The sequence below is a fragment of the Fukomys damarensis genome, unplaced genomic scaffold (assembly GCF_012274545.1).
Source record: "Fukomys damarensis isolate Sample0158 unplaced genomic scaffold, DMR_v1.0_HiC HiC_scaffold_12, whole genome shotgun sequence".
In the NCBI taxonomy this organism is placed as follows: domain Eukaryota; kingdom Metazoa; phylum Chordata; class Mammalia; order Rodentia; family Bathyergidae; genus Fukomys; species Fukomys damarensis.
The window spans coordinates 42361216-42378493 of NW_022900924.1; positions in this window are offsets into that span (position 1 = coordinate 42361216).

The following is a 17278-nucleotide window of genomic DNA, read 5'->3' on the forward strand; positions in this document are numbered from 1 at the left end:
AGGGTTTGGGATAAATTTTAAGTCCAGTTATAGAAAAAGCTTTAAGGCTGTATTCTTGCTTTTTGTGGACCTTAAAACACATGCAACAAATATGAATTACGGTGGACCCTTGAATTACAAAATTTATTCATTCATGAGAGCTGGTTGTAACTCAAGTTGGCCGATGAAGCTTCAAGCTCCTCCGCACAGCCTTCAAAGTCTTTCCTGTGAACAGGCAGATCTCAGTGTCCTTAGAGAGATGCTGGCCCAGGATTTCTCACTTAGCCCCATATGGGCAAGGATGTTGTAATGTTCCTGCCAGAACTCTTTTAGATCTGTATCTGAGACCATCTGGAAGCACAAGTGGCTGGCATTCTGGTAGTAACTCAAGACTTTGTTCATAAGTCAAAACTAAAATTCTGGTCATAACCCAAGTTGTTGATATGTCAGGCTGATCATAACTCAAAGGTCCTCCGTACCTAAATGGGGACTTGTACATAGGAAGTTCTGAAGGTATCAGCTCCCCTAGGCTAAGTTATCTTAATATTTTTATGCTAATTCTTCACTCTTTTAAAATCCAAGACATTTCTTGCTGGGCTCCCAGTTGGGTATCCCTAGAGAATGGAAACAAGTCAGCAATTTTTTAACATATCACAACTAAGAAAGAGCATTATCTTCCAGGAAAGGATGCTGTAATTAGTAAAGGAAGATAACATCATCATCACCAGAGGCCGTTACACATGAAATCTGTAGGCCACCTCCCCTAAGGAGCCACAGGTTCCACACACTCCTCATCATCACTGGATCTCTCTCCCTGGTCCAAGCCACCACTCCTCAGGATGCTGCTTAGTTTCTGCTTCTATTCCTGCCCCAATAGTCAGCCCTTTACAGAGTAACACTTCTAAAACATGAGTAGGATTGTGCATTAGTCCATTACTTTAAACACTCCAAAGAAGTTTAATTTCCATTCCCTCCCCTTGAGGGTAAACTAAATTTCAAAACTGAAGTAAGAAAAGAGGAACTGTGTGGTGGGAAAATCTGGCAACCTTACTATTATGACTTGTGTCTAGATGTCCCCCCAAAGCCTCGTGTGCTCATAGGTGGGGCTTTCCGGAGCTGGCTGGATCTAGAACGTGTGATAACGGGGTTAAGGTTGTGGTACTAAATTAGCCCATTGATTAGAATTAGCACAGTTCTGAGTGGGCATAATGGAGGCCCCATGGGTGGTGTGGGTGGCACCAATCAATAGGCTTATAGCCTGGATGGAATAGAAAGGGAGAGAGGGAAGGTGGGCTTGCTGCTGGTTTTTGCTTGCTGTTTCCTGCTTTGCCATGAACCATTTCTCCTCTGCAATGCCCCGCTGCCAGGCCACCCTGGCCTGGAGCCAGCTGATTATGGACCGAAACGCCTATGAGCTGTGAGCTACAATAAACCTTTCTTCCTTGAACTTATGGGTGTCAGGTATTTTGTCTCAGCAACAGGAAAACTAAGACACTAACCTAACCGAATGGTGATGTGACTGTCACCAAGTTTGTCATATCCATACCTTGACATCACTGCTCTTCGCCTCTGTGGTAGTCTTTCAAAGACTCGTAACTCTGATCCAATCATGGGAGAGAGGGAAAAAAATGAACCCAGACTGGAAACGTTCCCCAGGATACCTGACTGGTAACCTGAAGGAAGTGAAGTTCATGAAAAATAAGGAAAGATTACCCCAGCACCAAGAAGACTGGGGAGACATGATCACAAATGCAATGTGGTACCATTGCTTGGATTCTGGAATAGAAGGAGGAAATCAATGGGAAACCTTGAAATCCAAATAAAACTTAAAGTTTAATTAATAGTAATACGCCAGTATCAATTCCCTAGTTTTGACAAACGAACCATGATAATGTAAGATGTTAACAATAGGAGAACAGGGTAATGAATATCCAGCAACTTTCTGGACTATCTACAACTTTCCTGTAAATCTAAATTATTCAGAAATAAAATGTTTCTTTTAAATACTGATACAGAAATGTTGAATTTGAAGGAATTAGTTTCGGTCATTTGTAGGAAAACGGACGAGCCTTGGGACCATAATATTAAGTGAAATAAATCGGACACATAAGCTCAAATATCATATGCTTTCTCTTATATGAGAAACCCAAAGTGTAAATAAATTAAAGAGTAAAATAAAAGCTAGAGGGCTGGGGATTTAGCTCAGTGGTTCCAGGGCCTGCTTCACAAGCGCAAGGTCCCAAGTTCAATCTCCGGTGGTATCAAAAAATAAAATAATGAAAGCTAGATAATAGAGAACAGAGAGGTAGATGTTTTGCAGATGGGAGAGAGACTGAGAGATGGACAGATGGACAGAGGGGAGGGAGGAGAGGTGAAGAGGAGGATCAAAAGAAGATGTGTCAGGTGCACGTACCAACGCCCCACAACGAATGTAATCATTGTGAACCACACACATGGACTAATAAAAATAATTTTTTAAAAACTAAAAATAAATACGGTCTCTGAAACCTCATTTCTGTAAATGACAGAAACTTTTAGTTTTATCACTTCGAAATAACCAAGATAGTTCCAGAATAACATTTATTCAGTATGGGCATTTTTTAAAAAGGACCCTAAGAGTCTACATTTTTCTCACAGTGCCAATTCCAGAGTCCTTCTATGGCCTAGAGTGTCCTGTGTGGCCTGATGCTCTGACCCTCTTTCCTCTCCAGCGACTTCGGCTTGCCCGCCATCATTTCCCAAGACTTCGGTGTTTGTGGGAAACTCCACGCACTTTCTTCCGTCAGGGCCTTTGCGCTTCACTGCCCCCAGGTCCTACGCAGTCGCTCAGGCCCCATTCCGATGTGGGGTTATCACACCGGCCTTCTGTGACCACACTGCACCGACACTCCGACCCTCATCCACACCGCTCCCTTGCCTTTTACCTTGCTAGATTTTCTTCACTCTTCGCGTGTCTCTTTACCTGGCAATATATTATGGATTCATTTGAATGGGGACGGGTGAGCTTTCGTTTGGGTTGGGTTTTGTGTTTTGGGATGGGGGGAAGAAGTATTTTGGTCTTGATGGGGGGTTGTTTGGTTTGGTGTGGGGTTTTTTTTTTTTTCTGTTTTTATTTTTGTCACTTTTCTCCACGAGGAGAAGGATTTTGTCTGTTTGGATCACTGCTGTAGTCCCAGTACTCAGCAGTTCCTGGCACATGGTAATTGTTTTATCTGGTGAATGAATGAATGAAAATAAAATCTGTGCAGTTCTTGCTTTAGTCTGTGTCTCCTCAGGTGGCGCTGGTGTATTACAACAGGAAAGCTGAGATTGCCTTCTGGGCCCAAAAGATACCTAATGATGGACATGTTTAATGTAAATGAAACAAAACCTCCTGCCTTGAGCTAATTATAAGAAGCTATCTATAATTAGCTCATTGTTAAATTAATCAGCAAGCTTTGCTACCTCATGAGTAAAGTTTAATGTCCCAAGTGATAGTGGCACTATTGATAAGCCCACGGGAGGTGGACAGTATTTAACTGCCAGAGAACATCAAAGAGAATGACTTGTTTGGTTTAGATGCTGGAAAAATGTATTCATGTGGTCTTCTTGTTGTGTTGTATTGTGTTGTGTCTTGTTTTTTTGGTACCGGGGATTGTACCCAGGGCAATTTATGATTGAATTACAACACAAGCCCTTTTTAGTTTCTATTTTGAGAAAGGGGCTCACTAGTTTGTCCAGACTGGGGTCAGACTTTCAACCCTCCTGCCTCAGCCTCCAAATTAGCTAGGATTTCAAGCATGTACCACCACACTTGGGCCAATCTTTTTAATTTACTGGCATGACTAAGCCATATTTCTGACAGAGAAACCATATTTCTGGCTTTCATAATCAAATATGAGCTATGTGCTTCAAAATATGACCTCTAACCAGAGGGGACTTTCTGGATTGATGGAAATGTTTTAATCTCCATTGGGGTGGTGGTTACCTGGTAAAAATCTTTCTCAAAATTCAAACTATTATACTAAATACCCATGCAGTTAACTGTGTAAATTCAACCTGACTGTTTAAAGCACAGCCCTAAATTGACAATAATTCTAATGTATACATGTCATGTTACGCAAAGTCATTCTGTATGCATATAGGTATACAGAATTCATTTCATAAATGCATATGTTTATATATTATCTGTTATGCACAGGTGAATACCATAGGGACACCTTTGAAGCGTGCTTTTTGTTGGGAGCATCTAATTAACCACACTGTGCCAATCATTCCTGTTATCAACATCACCATCATTTTATTAGTAGTGCCATAGGTTAAATGCAAAACATCTTGACAAAGTCTGATCCCTCATGCAAGAAAAAAAAACACACAAAACAACAGGTAACAAAATCTATCCCACCAAACCCAAATATGTGTTAGCAACACAGTCCCAAATGGAGGCAAAGTTTACTTGACTGTTTCCAGTTGAAAGGAGAATTTACACAGAAAACATAAAAATCTAAATCGGAATTAAACCAGGTGAAATTGAAATCCCTAGACTGAAGGGGGGCACAGTAATTAACACAGAGACGGACATGGGTAATATTGGGAGCAACATTGTGAATGACATCCCAACAGTCAACTTTTAGCTTTTACAATTATTCCAAACAATGACTCCGAAGTAAATATTTTTCTGTCTGTAAGTTGGTAGGAACTGATGTCACATTTTCTTGTGAGAAACTGACATCAAATTTCTCCAAGAGGGCTGGGGATTTAGTTCAGTGGTTCCACCACCTGCCTCGCAAGCACATGGTTCTGAGTTTGAATGGAAAAAAAAAAAATTCCTCCCAGAGGTGTATGTACATAAAAAACAGAATAAATATTTGCAGCACTTCTACCTTTAATTTCCCAAAGATGACCTAATTCACTACCAATTGCAATATGAAAATATTTTCCATTACATATTTTAATTATTTTATTAGTACATGTTTGAAGTACACAATGGTTATGTTCGCCATGTGGAGTGGGTAAACATACATAACACACCTAAGTCTGTTTATGGCTCCTCCTCCCCTCCCTCCATCCCATTTGTGAAAAATCCATTTCCCTATTTCCTATTATAGATCTTTTCTTTTGTGCTTTAATTTGTTTATACTTTGATTTTCTCATATAGGAGAAAGCATGTGATACATAAGCTTAGGTGTCTGATTTATTTTACTTAACATTCTGCTATCGAAGCACATCCACTTCCTACAAACGAGTCAAGTTTATCCTTTATGGCAGAGTCGCAATCCACTGTGTGTAAACCCCACCTTTGCTTTGCCCCTCCCCCCGCCAACAGACAGGCATAGCGCTTCCAAGATGTATCTACTATGAGTAGTGCTGCTATTAGCACGGGTCTCCAAGTGTCACTGTAATACGACATCTTTAACTCTTTCGGGACGACACCTAGAAGGGGGCTGGCTGGATTGAATCCTATTTTTCTTAAAGATGTCCTCTTTAGGGGAAGATTAGATATGTGAGACTGACGTGTCTTCCCTCAAAAGTGTTTGCTTTGACCATCGACTTTCCAACCTCATGGCATATTTATCATCATCTGAAATCACATTTTCTGCGTTCTCTGATTGACTTGCTTATGGACGGTCTCCGCCGCCACACGAACTCTGTGAGAGCCAGACTCGGGTTCTGCCGTCTTCATGGTGTCCCAGACCTGGAACAGAGGCCGGGGACGTGGAAGGTGCCGAGGTCCCCCCATTCAGCCCGAGGTGCGCTTGCGCCCCGGGGTGGAGGCGTCAGGGGCCCACGCAGTCGCATCTGTCACGGACGAGTGGGTGTAGCCAAGGATCAGGGGACCAGAGACGGCAGGACTGTGGCAATCGGGTGAGGGATGAGGCTGCAGGCGGGAAAGCACACGGAGCAGCGGTGACAGTGAGGCAAGGGACAGGGCGAGATCCCATGAGCCACTTCACAGGCAAAGCCAAAGGATCTGCAGGTCACACAGGGAGAGAACAGAAAAAAAGTGAAAAACAAACATGGCCTGAAATCCATCCAGAGGGCGCAGCCCCCACAAGCAGGTGGGTGTTTCCAGTCCGCACGAACTGCACAGCCCACTACATCCCAGCAGGGCAGCTACGTCCCGTGGCCTCGTGTGTGTGCTGTCCAGACACCTCTCAGCATCCCACCAATGTCTGCCTAAAACGTCCTGCCCTTCGCCATCGCCTCACGGCTGCATTCCACCTACCTGGCCAAGGACGGCACCATCGTAAGTTAAAGGACTCCGAGCACCCAGACCCACTGTGCAGTCAGGAGGCGATGAGGTGTGGTAGAGTTCTAGGTGTTGGAGTAGACACAGCGGGCTCACACCCGTGTCGGGTGCACTGCCGGTTCAGGTTCCCTTCTGCCCTTCCCCTACGCATCAAAGAGCTAATCAAATTAGATTGGTGATGTTTTAATTTAATTTTATGCCAAATGCAGGGGCACATCGTGTTCCTCCTTTGAGGCCTGGAGGCCCACATATGCTCATGTAATTGCACCTGCAGGACAAAGCCTGCCAGTGCTTTTGAGCTACAGCTGAGTTTCTCTCAGAGCAGCTGTTGCAGGATTAGGGCAGCAGGAATGGCAGCAGAACCAGGTGACTTGGATTATGTGCTTCCATCTGAGCTCCCTTAGCTGGGGCAGGGGAGGAGGCCACAGGGATCATGCCAGCCTGGAACATCCTTCTTTGGCCTCTAGAGGATTCTGAGACCTGATCTTGAGAACACAGGCACTGATACCCTTGTATGCTTTTTTCAGCGACAAAGTCTTACTATATAGTCAGGCTGGTCTCAAATTCACTATATATCCCAGGCCGGCCTCCAACTTACAGCGATCCTCCTGCCTCAGCCTCCTCGAGTGCTGGGATGACAGGCGTGCGCCACCACACCTGGCTCCATACACACTTTCTGAAGGGCTCTATGGTATTGCAATCTACAGCTAGAGTACCAACTGGGTCCCCGGGGACACATGGCCCAAAGAAGTGACAAAAGGAGCCCCCTGGAAACCCCAAGGTCTCTGAGAATACTCGCCTCACCTGCATCAGGGTTAGCACCCCAGAGAAAGATGGACCTGGGAGCCAGGCAGCAATGAAGAACCAACCCAGGTGACCAGGTGGAGAATGGGACAAAACCCACAGTGCAAAATTAATAATAAATAACAGGCAGCATTAAGGAAAGGTTCCAAAGACGCGGTCCCAGGGAACCTCCAGGGTTGACACAGACACCCCAAGTTGTCACCTGTGGCCCAGTTGAGAACAGAGTTCAGACAAGCAAGTAACTTTAAGTCCCCAGTCATCTTCACACTATTTCCAACGAAGGTAGTATTGTCTTCCCCACAAATTAGATAAAGTGATTTTTGTGTGCCCACTCACCAACTACATGTGCAGAGAGCATACTCACTAAGTCTACGAGATAAACATGTGCCCGTCTGAAGGAATAAGTATTTAGTGGATAGAGACATAAGGAGAGAGAGGTAGAAACAGAGAGAATGACATTGGGGCCAATGAAGACACAGGAGCAAAAGAGAGGTTGGAAAGAACAGAGAAAATACAAGAGAGACAGAGATAAGAGCTGTCCATCCAGGAAAAAGCCAAAGTCCTGTTTGTCTTTTGGAGGAGGGTGCGCTTGGGATTCAGAAAGCTGCATCAGGAGAACAGTGTCTGCATGCCTGGCTTATGTTTGGGTTATCTACACCCTCGGATCTTAGTGTAACAGGATCTGCCAGCGGGCCGTGTCCACGGGAACAAAGACGCAAATGGGCTGCACATTCCTTCAGCGCACCGTCCGCCGCGACCTGCAGGGTGCCAGGGCCTCTTCTGTCCGCGGCCTGTCCATCTCCTGTCACGAAGCCGCTGGGCTTCCACCCAGAAGGGTTGATGAACAGGCAAAAGGCAGAGGAATCACTCCTCTGGCAACTTCGTAGGAAACCCCTTTACAAGTACGTTTTCTTTAGTGTTGCTCTTCTCCCATCTTCATCGCCCAAGGCTACGCTTTACTGCAGGCGACCTCGGCTGTGGTCATTATGCTTCAGGATGTGGTCCTCGTTTGTTGACTGTTTGGGGTGCTGGTCACTCGCTTCCTTTGCGGGATACAATGCATCACCCCACTGGGTGTCGGAGTGCTACGGGATGCGTGCTACTGGCCAGCGTGGGTCACTTCAAGTGATCAATGCTAGAGGATGTTAGATTAGATTTTCCCGAAATCCGAGCTTTCATTTGTATAAATAAATGTCATCTAATGCTTAGCAAATGCATTCAGCTGAAATGGATAAGAATCTCAGGCTTCACATAGGAGTGACCAAGGGAGTGATTTGTGTCAGCGGATAAGGGCTGTTAAGCACTCTTTCGTTTGTAGGAAGCCCAAGTCTTGGCAGAAAGTACCTGCAAGGCGGATGTAAAACTGGTGAGCAGAAGGGGCCACGCACTCCCAGGAAACTGGGTTTTCATGTTCATAATTTAGAGAAATAAATTCTTAAGGAAATGAATTGGAAAGACAAACAAGATGATTTCCACAAGTTGTCCAGAATTATAACCCATTGCTTTATAATGAAGTCTAAAAGAATTCTGATCAAGGGCCAGGGATTTGGTTCAGCGGTTCCGCCACCTGCCTCACGAGTGCAAGGACCTGAGTTCCATCCCCAGCACCGGAAAAAAAAGAAAAGAAATCTGATCAGAAGCACCTGCCCCTCATACCTACACGCAGTCCTCTCTGCCAGTTCGCTTCTCCACTTACCTTCTCTAGCTCACCAAAGTATATAGTGCTTCACATTCAGGGAGAACGTGTGTATCCAAACTGTCTCCTAAGAAATCCCACACGAGTACATAATGGCATTGAATTTCTTATTAAAACTACATTTCTAGAAACCGTAATTACTCTATTTGTTATTTCATTCATGCAGAAGATATTTATTAGTTAGAATATAAACAGGTTTCCTGCCTTTATGAAACTTACAATCTTCTAGGAAATAAGTCACTAATCACATGCGTGCACACACAGATGACAGAAGAGAATTTTGAATGTTTTACCACAAATAAACAATAGATTTTTTTTTTTTTTGAGACAGGGTCTCACTATGTAGTTCAGACTGCCCTGGCTCTGCGTAGCCCAGGCTGGTCTTGAATTCGCAGTGATCCTCCTGCCTCAGCCTCCCAAGTGCTGGGATTACAGGCGTGTGCTACCACACCCGGCCAAGAAACAATAGAATTTTGAGGTAATGGTTATACTCGTTACTCTAATTTGATCATTAAATAATGTATACCCCTTAAATTGTATGATTACTGTGCCAAAATAAAAACAAAAGTTTTTAAAGATAATTTATAATTGTGGTAGGTGTTAGGAATGAGGATTACATGGTCCTGTGAGAGCTGAATCTATGGATTTGACCTACCATAGTGGAGAATGCCTCCTTACAGAAATGACCGCTTCTGTGTGTACAAAGAGAGCAAAAGGAAGAATTGAGTTCTAGACAAAGAGATTGGGAAGAGGAACTACACGTGCTAAAATGCTGTAGCAAGAGAGGCTATACTGTGCTTCAGAAAGTGAAAGTAAGCCTGGAACTGCATCAGTCACTAGGAAAATGTAAATCAAAACTACAATGAGCTATCGCTTTGCAACTGCTAATACGCCTACAAACAAAAACAAGTGTGGGCAAAGATGTAAAGATCATTCGCTGCTGATGGGAATGTAAACCGATACAGGTGCTTCACAGATGATGTGTTGCTGCTGTCCTCATGCACGGAAGGGACAGGAAGGGAAACAACCTCCCTCCCTCAGGCCTCTGATACAAGGGATTAATCCCATCCTTGAGGGCGGAGCTCTCATGCCTGAATAATAACACCACAGTGGAAATCAGGTTCCAGCTTGAGCTGTGGAAGATGGAAATATTCAGACCGTAGTGAACATCCAAGAAAATACTTTTTGGGAGAAAGGTGTCCTCGGCCACAAGCATCCTAGCCCCTAACTGTCCCTCTACACTTATAACCATACCTCTCCAGTGGATGTCTCCTCCGTCTCAGCATCATTTATTTGTTTGTTTGTAGAGTGTTTCGTCGTCCAGGCTGGCCTTGCACTCACTATGTATCGCAGGTTGGTTTGGAATTTGCCATCCCCCTACCTCAGCCCCACTCTGCTGGGATTAAAAGCGTGCACCACGACATCAGGCCACCCTCAGCAACCTCACCACCTTCTGGAGAGGAGCTCAACTCCAGCATCTTTCCTCTAGGAAGCCCTTTCCCTAAGCCTGAAGCATTCGTCTGCAGAAGGAACATTTGCAGGGAATCCCTGAAACACACGGTGGCGTTTACACCTTGGGCTTGGGAAGCAGAGTTGGCCAGAAGTGGGAAGGAGAGTGCCGGGGATAACTGCAAGCTGCAAGGCCGCAGAACAGTGCAGAGTGGGCCTCAGAATTCCAGCTGGTTCCCTCTGGGATTGTACGCCCACATACAATCTGTTCAATAGGTGGATGTCAGATCACACACACTTCCTTGGGGCCAGCATTAATTCCCAGAGACCACGTGGAAACAGTATACCCAAGAAGGAGAAAAATACTTTTCTAGGCTTCTCCACATCTTGAAAGATCAGTCCTCTCACAATGAAATGGATACCTCACACTTTCATTTAAAAAATACTTCTGTGTAGCTAGTTTTTTTTCCCTTTGCACCTTAGACTATTTTAAATTGTCACCCTTTGTGTCTACCAAGAATTCTAAAAATAGACTCTCTGTTGAGACAAAAATATTTTGATAATTACCAAAACATTCATCTTACAAGGTGCCCCGTGAAATTTGTTTTAGACTGGGAGAGAACTTGCTGTCTCCCATAGGTAAATATAGTTTGATTCTTTGTATTCTTGGAAAAACATGTATAACAAAGATTCGCACGTCTCTTAAATGCATCAAACACACCCACACTCATCATTGACTTTCCTCACAAAACATTCATGAAACTCGAGAACTTCCTGAAGGTAGCAACAGGTTCTGTGTGCCGTTTTTAAGACTTTTAGATGTCTAAAGGAAATCACAAACACGGTCATCGTAAGAAAGACTCAGTTACCTGTAGAAACTTCTTCAATCCGGGTAGGAATTACACAGCTCCAATGGTGAATATATGTGGTTATGCTTTCATCATAATGGCTAACTGGCAGCCATAATTGTGTTTGCTTATCAAAATGGTAAAATAACTAATAAATACAATTTGACAAGAAGAGATCTTTCAAAATTTGTACTTCATGGAGCAAGAGGACTTTTGGCAAACACTCCTTCTGCGTCCCCTGAAACAACGCATTAAAATGAAGCAGCTGCTTTTTGGCTTAGTAGTCATATAAGCAGGCGGTGTTGGGCTGACAATTTTTTGTTTTGTTTTCTGTATTTCTGTTTACAGTTGAAAACATTTCTTCCTTTGCATCTACAGGGTTATAATTATTAGGTGTTCCAATTAAAGCCATGTAAGGGCTCATCTATTGTTGCACGGTTTGGAAAACATGCTATCTTTTTCGATGACTATGATATTGTTAATCAGCTCATTATCATCATTGGAAAAGATGTGTCCAAGTAGTTTTTAAAACACCTTCTCAAAGCAAAGTAATTTCACCTCTTAAAATGTGTGGGTTATCTGCAGATAAAATGAAAAAAAAAATTTTTTTGGTGTGTAATGGCTCAGCTCTAAATAATGGCAAAAAGAGGTACAGGCCCCACAGCAATTGTGAGTCACCTCATTGGCTTGGGGTGTTTTGTGACATCCCCTCCAAGCTCGGCACAAGGTATTTGTCCGTCAGCAGTGGTCAGCTAAACGATTAGCTGACACAGCGTTTTGCTCCATGGGTCACTGGCAGAACAGACAGGTTCAAATGTACAAGGTGCTGGCTGCAGCCCTTCCTGAATGCCTTTCCTACTTCATTAAGCTTTAAGCGTAGCTGTTTATGTAGGAAAATAACTCACATTAGCACTTAAAAATAGAAACCCACCACTTAAATGTAATATATAAGTCTATGTAGGATGAATCTAATAAACTGATTTCCAGGGAAGGTTTTTTTTTTTTTTTAATAAGGCTGAAGTGAGAAAAGACTTCACTATGTTTTATTTTGAAGAATATTTACCTATACAACCATATAATAAGGACAAATGGGGATATTCCAGAGTGGTTACAATTATCTGCTCTCCCTCCCTAAATCACACTCAAGAGTGCAAAAGCTAATGCCATAATTCATCAAAATAAATACGAATAAAATTTAGTTTTCATTTTCTCAAAGCTTGTCTTCTCTCGGGCTGGGAATTTAGCTCAGTGATTCCACTACCTGCCTTGCAAGCACAAGGACCCGAGTTCGATCCCAGTACCAAAAAAAAAAAAAAGCTTGTCTTCTCTCAAGACAAGTGTTTGACTGAATACCAGGGTACTGTATTTCCCTAGGAATAGTTGAGGAAGACCAGCAAGCAGGAAAAAGGTAGGAAAAGTACAACTTGGAATAAGAGAGGGACAATCCTATCTTATTTTATAGCTTATATTAAAAGTAAGATTTAATTAAAATCCTCATTAAATGAAATTGTCGACCTTCCTTCCACAGAAAGACTGCTGGGTACAAGATGGCTGCCTCAGTCCTAGAAGACTGGAGACCACATCTTTCCGGCTCATCACTTTATCTCCAGTGCCTGGTCCTTACTAGGTGCTCGTGAAATTTGTTGACGAATGAGAGGAATTTGAGAGAACCTTAGAAAATCTCTCAGTAGAACACTTCATTTGACAAAGACAGACAGGAAGCTGAGCGAAATGATCTCCCGAGTCCCGAGTATCTGGCAGTCTGACCATGGTGCCCCAGGATAGCCTGCCAGTCTTTCTTGGAAGAGCATTTGATCTTCCACTCTCAGAAGGAGCTCCTATCCCTTCATTCAGGATCCTATTTCCTGTGGAATGGCAGAGTTAAAAGCGACCATCCCAAATTTAAGAGGCGTTTTCATCTTATTCCACACCCTTGTGGGCACCTGAGTAGTTCTCAAGGAAACTCGTTTACACTCAGAATGCCCCCAACTTTCTTTCTCTGAAGCTATAACGATATTGCTGATGAAAACTGAGAGATGGGCTCAAGGTGACCCTGACAGCCCCAAATAAAAAGAAACAACACGAAGATGGAAGAATGTTAAAAGTCATCCTAGTAAAATTAAAAATATAATTGAAAACTAAGGATATTTTTAGCCAGGAAAGATCCTATCCTGATGCTCAGTTTCCATGGTTTTGAAACATAAGCTAAAATCCTTATTGTATAAAAGAAGAAATACCTGCTTTCACATTTTTAACATTCCTGAGGGCAAAGGCATTAGAAGATTTTGCCATTGGACAAAATAGAAGAATATTATCCTTTGTACATGGCTTGGTAATAGACACATGGTATTCAACAAGCCCAAAACTGGATGTTAACTGTGGACGGTGTAAATTCTAAGGATGGAATTTAATGGCCTGCTGTCCACAGATATATATGTTCAAAATACATGTCCATAAATCTCAGAGTCTGGATAGTACGTCAGGCCCAAGGCCAGAATCTTTGTCCCTGCCCTCAAATTGTTACGAAGCATCCAGCAACATGTAGGCCTAGACAACCCCAAAGAATCAAATCAATCAAAGACAACTCTAACATGCCACTACACTTTGTGCACAGAGACAAGTTGACCCATGCGCACCAAAGAAATTAATGTACAAATCCTCACTAATTCCAATCACGGTCAGTTTCACGAGAAAGTGGTGGAAAGAAGCAGAAAAGCCACTGGGGTTTATTGAGTCTGACAGGACATGCGGCCCACTGCACGTGTGTTCAGTGTGATGCCAGGAGCACACCGGGCATTCCAGCAGACCCGACAGACAGCAGGGAGACAGGAAACTGCCGGGGAGAGTGCTCCTGGGTGAGGCTGAGAGGATCTGACAGGTCACTGGATAGACTGGCTCCAGAGGCCTGAGGGCCTGAGGCTAAAGGGAAGCAGAGGAAGACGGGAAAGGAGCAGAGCCAACTGCTCACAGCCAGGACTGCAGCTTCTGGCGGAAAGAGGTGGATCCCAGCCCCTCGGAGAACATCTACTGGGTGACTCCTAGTTTACCTGCAGAAACTCTTGAGACTTCGAAGTTCTTGGTTATAAATACTATGGAGGAGAGATCAATAATGTCCTGCTTTGATTGCTTTTGTACCCATGGAGGGGAAAAAGGACTCAGACCCACGGTCAGACCATCTAGGAACCAAGGAAAATTAAACCTTCAGGTTCAAGGAAGTTACAGAGTCGGAGGTGGTCTAAATCCAAAGCAGCTGCAGAGGTAAGGTTTGCCATCCACAGGAGCTCCTGGTCCCTTACTTGTGTTAGTGATAGAGTTATAATCAAATAGACCTCTAAAGAAATACAGTCTTTACTTTCCCCAATAACGCTGTCAAAAGCCCCCTCTACAATATACCTACCAGCCCGGAAGTGGCCAATATGCTTGTCAATGCTACCCCATCAATGCAGATTCTGCAGGGAGGGCTCTTTGGACACCCCAGCTTGTGCTCTGCCCCAGTGACATGGAGGAAGGCGATGTGTCTCCCTCCCAACACCCCGTCCATCACCCTACTCTAGATTCCGTGACACTGCCACACGTGGCCTGCAGTCCCACCAATGACTTCCTCGATGGCTGTCTTAAGGTTCATGTCTACAAATAACGTAAAGTGAGTTATTTCCTTAAGTGCGGTAATACACCGTGGCATATAAGACGACTAAATTTTGGTTTTAAAGATTTCAACAGCTAAATTCCCTTTTTTCTATCTCCCTAGTTCACTAACAGTGAAAAATGCATTTCCATGAAAAGCTACCTGAAGAGATAAAGCATATTCTACTTTTTTTTAAAAAAATGAAAATGAGTTCAGGAACTCACAAAAGTGGATTTTTAAAATCAATTCAGAGCTAAGACAAGAAAGTATCGAAACAGTGTTTTCCAGCCCCAAATTTATTTTTTGGAGAAAGAGGCTTAAATTTTACCAAAGGAAGTCCTTTCTGACCATGTTCACTTCCTTGGGGACTGTTACATCACAGCACACTGTACCGGCACATACGCAGGGAATGCCTGAAGAGCCGAGTTCAAGGACAATCAAGAGAGCTTCGTTATTCCTGTTTTAGAAATTCTAGCCAGTAGGAACAGGAACAAAATAATTTGACTCACCTATTACATTTAGAAGATCACAGGAACTGCTTCTACACAAGAAGTTTGGGTGTGAGTAACTTTGAACAAATCCACATGCCACTTAGATGATTTGTTCACAATTCTTCCTTTGACCCTCTCATTTGGCTTAATTTCCAATTTCAAGAAAAGCAAACTAATACAAAGCTTAGCCTGAGTACTGGTGCTGTTCTGAGTAAATTAAAATACAAATCTATAGATATGATAAAATAATATCACCCCTTATCTGTGGTTTCACTTTCTGCAATTCCAGTTACCCAAAGTCAAGCTTGGCCTGAAAATATTACATGGAAAATTCGAAAATTAAACAGCAAGCTTTAAGTTGCACTCCGTTCTGAACGCATGACGAAAGCTTGCTCCATCCCTCTTCACCCCACCTGGGATGTGAAGCACACACTTTTGTTCAGCATATCCATGCTGTACTTGCTGTCTGCCCCTTAGCCATGGAGTAGACACCTTGGTTATCAAATCAGCCATCATAGCATCACAGTGCTTGTGTTCAAGGAACTCTTTACTAAAAAGGGCCCCATGCACAAAAGTAGTGATGCTGGAAACTCCAGTGCACCAGAGACAAGCCATAAAAAGTTTCTCTTAAGTAAAAAAGTGAACGTGTATCATAGGTATAGAAGGACAATATACAGTATATGTAAGGCTGAGTACTACCTGAAGTTTTAGGCATCCCTGGAGGAGGGAGGATTTTGCAACATATTCCCATGGATCGGGGGGAACTCTTGAACTACCTGCCAAATAATGTATTCCCTTTTTGAAATTTGATTGCCCTGCTCTTGGTTTCATCATAATTAGCCAATTGTCAAAGAGAATGTTCCTATCTTCTTCAGGAACTCAAACAACAAAAATCTCTTGGATGTACAACAGCGGCTCCCAGAATCACTCATAAAACTCCCCACCAGATTTCTAGTTTCAAGGGTCTGGGGAAAGACTCAAGAATTTGCATTTCTGCCAAGTTCTTGGGTGCTGCTGATGCCAGTGGTGCAAGGGTCCCACTCTGAGTGCTGTCAACTCAGAGACTATACTACTGTTGACCATCAGCTTTAACAGATGCAAGGAACCTCACCACCCAGAACTACCAAGATCTGTTTTTGCAAAGAATATTCAATAATATTAGTTCTAAGACTGTATTACAGTGAATACAGGCAGCTTCTCCAGGTTCTGGAAATGGCTATCATGTGACATTGGAGGAAGACAGAAAAATCTCAATATCCAAAAGTATCCATCAGGCCAGGGATTTAGCTCAGTGGTTCCGCCGCCTGCCTCACAAGCACGGGGACTCAAGTTCGATCCCTGGTACCAAAAAACAAAACAAAATAAAAGTACCCATCGTATGTCACCTTTTCAAAGGGGGAAATTTTCAAAGACACCTTCATCCATGCCACGGTTGAGGCCTTAAAATAATCCCTGTGGTGGAGCTTGGATATTAATAACTTTTAAAATCTCCCAAGTGATCCTGATTAATAGCAAATTGAAAAGCACTAGAACAGAATGACAATCTTACTATTCTTAGCAATCAGGGTAGTATGATGGGCCAAAACAGAAGAGTAGAAGCAAGGGAAAAATGAAAACAGGCCAAAAACACATCAATAAATAAACAGATTTAAGTGGATTCAACTTACTGGCTTAAAGACAAATAGTACAAAGATCCAAATGTGTTTACAAAAGACACACACACACACAAAAAAAGACTTTTAAAAGTTAAAAATAAAAAGAAGGAAAAGTGTAAGTCTGAAAAATACAACCAAAAGAAAGCTACAGTTACTATATTATCTAACAAAAATTAAGACAAACATAATGTGAGATCAGAGGTTATTATACAATGATAAAAGGTTATATTATTCAGAATAGTTGAACATTTTATCATCATGTAACAAAGTGCCTGAAACTTGAAAGGCATCCAATACATATTTCCAAATGAATACGTTAAGAGAAAATAGACAAACTTTTCCCTTCTTGCCTACTAGAACTCTACATTATACCAGAAAATGGTCACCAATTCACACAAGATTTATTTCTAAACCATGAAGCAAAATGACCACAGTATTAGTTCAATAATGGAGGAAAGGAAAGGCGCTCCCCATGTTTTTATTCTCTGCCTACTAAGATATG